The sequence below is a fragment of the Lycium ferocissimum genome, chromosome 10, assembly GCF_029784015.1.
Source record: "Lycium ferocissimum isolate CSIRO_LF1 chromosome 10, AGI_CSIRO_Lferr_CH_V1, whole genome shotgun sequence".
In the NCBI taxonomy this organism is placed as follows: domain Eukaryota; kingdom Viridiplantae; phylum Streptophyta; class Magnoliopsida; order Solanales; family Solanaceae; genus Lycium; species Lycium ferocissimum.
In genome coordinates this window covers 3,418,288-3,424,225 of record NC_081351.1, presented here as the reverse complement: position 1 = coordinate 3,424,225, position 5,938 = coordinate 3,418,288, and the positions used below count along the sequence as shown (strand labels likewise).

Sequence of the window (5,938 nt, the reverse complement as noted above, 5' to 3'; positions counted from 1 at the left end):
CCCCTTTCTAAACCCGGGTGATACGGAGGGGACTTTTTATTATTCGTAGCACCCGTATTGGGGAACCTCCTCTATCTATTTAATCGTTTGTATTCGGACGGACAATATGTAGCCTTGTGTTTCGGACTTCTATTCCGTCCTATGTTAGCGCTCTTTTTTTGACAGTATTTTGGGATTGTCGTGACATTTCTTGTTATAATAAGTATTTAAAACTTGATAACTTATTCTTAAATAAATTTTCCGCTTATTTAACTTGTTATTAGTAATGTGTCGCCTACTCGAAGCGGATGAATAGTAGGTGCCACCACGACTCGTGAATTGGGTCGTGACATTTTTAAATTTTCGTACTTCTATCAGTATATATTGTATTATGATCTTCGAACAGTATTGTATTTTTTTGGGAAAAAGGTATTGTTATTTGTCTTCATATTTAAAACAATCATGAAAAAGGTATTGTTATTTGTCTTCATATTTAAAACAATCATTTTCCTTTTGGGAGAATTAGTGTCCAATATTGAAAGCACACAAGCCATTAGAATATAAAAGTTATTAATTCCCTATATAAAATAAAATAAAAACATCCTCTGAAAAAAAAAAAAATGGGGCCGATAAGTTTTCATTTTCATGATTCTCATAAAAAGCTGGCTTATATTATTTAAAATATTTTTTATTATTTAAATTATTTTAAATTTGATAGTAGCCCATAAATGAGATATATGGTTGTTTCACCGTGCACATTACGTGCTAGCCTAGTAAACGTATATGTGCTTGTCCAATCATTATATAATTTTTCATAACCCCTCCCCCCAAACCCCCCGCCCCCACACTCTCTGTCACTATATATATATATATATATATATATATATATATATATATATATATATATATATATATATACACACTCTTGAAATTTGAATTTTAATATATTCTTGGGAGGGAAAAAACTAATCTTAGAGAGGAGATGAGATGAAATTCTTTCATAACCTAATCTAGAAGCATTTAATTAAGTGCCTTAACCTATAATTTAATGATATTAGACACATTGCTGAGAACTTAAACAATGAAACAGGAGAAGATATTTCATTAAAAAGGAGGGGAAATGGTGGAATTTCTCTTTCTCCTTTTGGGCTAGCATCTTACAAGATGAAAACCAACGTATGAATAAACAAGACCCAACCTCATGCAAAATTCAATGATCTTTAAAGTGTTATTGATTCTTAGTTAAACAAGCTTAATTTTACTCATCATGATTTCATTTTTTTCACCTCAAATTTCTTCAATATGAGCCAACTTTTTTTATTTTTAACTCATTTGGAGATTAGGTATCAGGCTGTTGTTTTCAATTTGGGCTTTTATTACTTGAAACCTATATTTTGTGACAATCTATTGATTAAATGGAAAATTGAGTTATTTGTATCCTTTGATTTTATTGTATGAGAGTTATTTCAATATTGCTCACAAGAATCTTAGATTTTTGATATTTTACTTCTGTGTGTGTGTGCGTGTGAAATCTCACAAATATTTTTCTTAAGGCCGATTATTTCTTATGGTTAGAAAATTGATATGGTTGTTATAAGACACAGACTTACTTATGAAATATTTTTATGTGTTTGAACTATCTCTAATTTATAGCAATATATAAATGTGAATTTCATTATAAGTTTATATATATATTTTTGGGGTCGTGCACGTTACGTGCTTGATTGCTGATATATATGTCCTTGTCCAATCTTTATATAATTTTTTTTTTCGATAAATGATGTCCTACCTTGAAAACTAACAAGCCTTTGAATTCCAAAGTTATGAACCCTAAAGAAATTTATAGAAGATTATTCTCTACGTATAGGAAAACAAAAATCTTGGCGCTGATATGTTTTATTTTGTCACGACCCAATTTGACGAGTCGTGACGGCACTAACTCTCCCGAGTCAGTAAGCCATATATAACCCACTAATTAAACAGTTTAAGTAGGAAACAAGATGAATAAACATACCAGTCAATTTTTAGGTCTTTAAAACACCATATAGTCATAAAATGCGGAAACAAGAGTACAACTATCCCCGAATCTGGTGGCACATGTATAAGAACAAACTAATTGGAATATATGTCTGGGAACGTATCTCGAAAATACATAAGCTGTCCGAAACAAAAGACAGGAAGAAAAGATAACTGAAGAAGATCCGGTGCCATGGATCAATTAATGGCTAACCCCAAATCGTCAAGACGGTCGCCTCAACGGCCAGTAGAGGTCCTGTGATCCACTCGCATCCGGAATAGAATCTGCACAAAAAAAGGTGCAGCAAGTGTAGCGTGAGTGCAAAAACAACGAGTACACACAGTTAAAAGAGACGACATACCCTAGATAAAATGGAGACGAGGGCTGATCTTCGATTACTAATACTACATTTAACTGCCATTAGTCCTAGATACATAATAACACGGAAGATCAAGTATTTAGCACACAAAGACAAGAAATAATTCAAATAGTTCAATCAACAAGAATCATCAATAACAGTTAAAGTATGAATGCACACACGTTCGAACATTAACTAATCATGACCCGTGAGAGACTCGCGAGGTCTATATACTACCCCAAATACTGGATCTCCCAGATCACATCAGGTCCTTAGCCACATTAGGTTCCAAATCTCATAACTTAGTCCTGTAGGCTCCATGTACTTTGTCTCTTAGCCAATCTACTCAAAATCATCATCTTTCCGTCCAAAACCGGTTTTCACGGACCCGTAATTGTATCCTCGGTAATAATAAGTGTGAGACATAAAAAATAAGCATGAATATGACATACTGAACACAATAGTCGAACCGTAAATATGCAACGAAGATTCCATTTAGATTAGCATAAGTCATAAAGGTCCCACCTTAGCTTCTTATTTACTTTTAATGAGTATTTAGGAGTGATGAACCACATACATATCAAATAAGACAGTCATATAATCAAGACAGAAAGTATGGGCTTTAGACCCCAATCACAGATCCATAGGATCATACTATTACCAGCTAGTGTCCAAAGTATGGCATTCAGATCAACTATTCCATTTAAGTACACAATTACCCATATCATGGTGCTGGTACTTGATACAAGTGCTCGTAACGTCATGAGTATCGAGAAACCCTTAGTCACCCAATTATCCCTCTTAATTAGATTCATTTAGACCAACCACAATGCCGTACATAAGGCACAAAGTCTCAACTTGCCTGGAATTAGAAGTCTGAACCACAACACTTTCTTGCCTTTTCGTACGGCCTTCGAATGGTCCCAATCTGGCCAAATATGGACTATACATTGGAACACGAGTCTATCGGTACCCATAGTGAAATAGAAATAATCCGAACCCAAAATGACACCCAAAACAGGATTCTAGGTCAAAAAGGATAAAATAGGAAATTTAATTCAAAATTGGTCTACTCAAGATCTATAGAACCTAGACACCGAAAATCAACTGAATCCCACATCAATCTCATGATTGAATTAAGATTCCTTAATTTAGACTTAGGGTTCATAAACCCCAATTTCCCAACCTAAATTCATGACTCTAGCATGGAATCCCTCATTAATTAATGATATATCTCAAAAGAAAGGTTAGGAACCTACCCAATCATTGTACCTTGCCAAATCTCCCAAAACCCCCTTAAACCGAGCTCTCCTCGCACATGTGCTCTTTCCCTCACATCTATAGAATTTCATTAATTCTCTCAGGTTCGTAGAAGCGGACCAAATTCCACAGAAGTGACCTCACATTTGCGGGACAAGTGCCGCAGCTGCGATGCATTAGACACTAGAAAAATCTGGTGTTTTCACCAGTTCACCCTGAAACCCCGAGACTCATCCGGAACCTCCCTGATGCAAACCAAGTATGCATACCACTCTAAAATAACTCTACAAACTCATCCGCGCCCTCGTAATTTTGAAAATAGGTCATTTTGACGGGTTAACCCTAAACGCCCGAAAACTAGCTTCCCAACCAAAAGACCAAAATTCTCCCGACCCCTCAGGAGTTGAACTAACTTCTCTACCGAGCTATAATTGACATTCTGGACCTAATGGAATCTATAAAATCCCCAAAAAGCTAATGGAATCTACAAAATCCCCAAAAGTCTCATCTACACCCGATGTTGACTTTAATCAAACCAATACTTAAGAATTCTCAAAAATTCCATTTTCTCACTCAAAATACATCTGAACTCCTCGATAGTCGCGCCACACATCCCCACAAGTCAAAAACATTCTAGAGAAGCTAAGGGGAGGGTCCACAGGGGTAAAATAGGCAAAATAGACAAAACAGTCAAAATGACCTAATAGGTTGTTACATATTTTTTGATTGTTAAAAAAGGACTTCCATTATTTAAAGTTTTTTTAATATTTCAACTATTCTGAAATTGATGGAGTTCATAAAAAAAAAAATTGTGAGGTACAAAAGCTATTGTTGTTGTAATTAATATTTTACGTTATATTTATCTTTTAAAGAAAACTTATATTTCTTGTTTATATACAATTTATTTCAATATATAAACCAAATTTTAGAATGGTATTTTGACTTTATCATGTTAATTATAGTTTTAAATTTGAGCATATCAATACAATTAAAGCTAGTCAAATTATGCGAAATCTTGAAACTAATTTTTGTAGTAAGTATTATAATTATTAAGTGCTCCACCGTCCATTCACTCTTTCATCCAACGGCATACAACCTCGATCCTTGTCATCTCCCTCATTGGTCCGCGCTTAAACCCCTCTAGGCTATAAAACACCAAACCAAGCTCCTTTATACTCACGTACCCAAAAACAATTCAATTCATCTACTTCACTTCATTACATTCAATCACAAACCAAAAACATGTTTTGTTTCGGTGAAAAAAGATCAAATGGCTGGTAGAGGAAAAATCTTAGGTTCTGGTGCGACTAAGAAATCTCAATCCCGCAGTATAAAAGTGGGTCTTCAATTTGCTGTTGGTCGTATCGCCCATTTCCTCAAAGAGGGTAAATATGCTGAGTGGGTTGGAGGCGGAGCTCCGGTTTACCTTGTTGCTGTCCTTGAATACCTTGCAGCTGAGGTACTTGAATTGGCTGGAAATGTGTTGAGGGACAACAAGAAGACGAGAATTATTCAAGACATATTCAATTAGGTACATCGGGAATGACGAGGAACCGAGTAAGTTACTTGGTGATGTTACGATTGCTAATAGCAGTGCTATGCCCAACAGTCACAACCTTTTGCTTCCGAAGAAGGCCGGTAGCTCCTCGAAACTCGCTGCTGATGAGGATTAGAATGTTGATCTGGCATTAGGATGTGTTGGTTTTATTAGTCTAGTGAAATTAGGTCATGAAATTAAGTAGTGTCAATATCCTTAAACCTTAATGTTCTATCCCTTAGTTCTTTTAGCTATCAAGAGTCTATGTTAGTGTGAATAAAAGTCAGTGCGCCAATGAAACAAACACCATTTTCATTTTTTCTAGTTCTGTCCAGTTCAGTGTCTCCTTGTATGGATAGAACCCTTTATTAATGAAAAGATTAGCTCAAAAAAAAAAGACAGAAAAAAAATATATTAAGTGTTGGTTACTTTCCATATGTTGATGTTAAATCCCGTATTTTCGCATATTCGGAAATTTTGGAATAATTGTGACTTGTAAGGAATAAGGCCATGTTTTGATTTTATTTGATACAAAGTTGTTCATGGGGTGTGGACGCGGGAAAGGGCGGGGTAAAAAAAAGGGAATTTTGAAAATTAGTTGGGGGAAATTTCAAAATAAAATTCACAATTAATTGGGGTAAAAAAAAAAAAAATGAAAATTTTAGGCCCAAATTTTCCCTGGGGGGCCGGGCCCTTGGGCCCAAACCCAAACCCAAAGCAAATTTTTTTGTGATAATTAATATAAGGGGGCTTTATCATTAAAAGGGTTTAAGAGAAAAAAAGGGGG

General features: G+C 35.1%; 1 pseudogene; it reads left to right on the top strand.

Annotated features, from left to right (window-relative positions):
• The first annotated feature begins 4,779 nt into the window (after positions 1-4,779).
• LOC132034534 (probable histone H2A.3) lies at positions 4,780-5,475 on the top strand (annotated as a pseudogene).
• Positions 5,476-5,938: the final 463 nt, after the last annotated feature.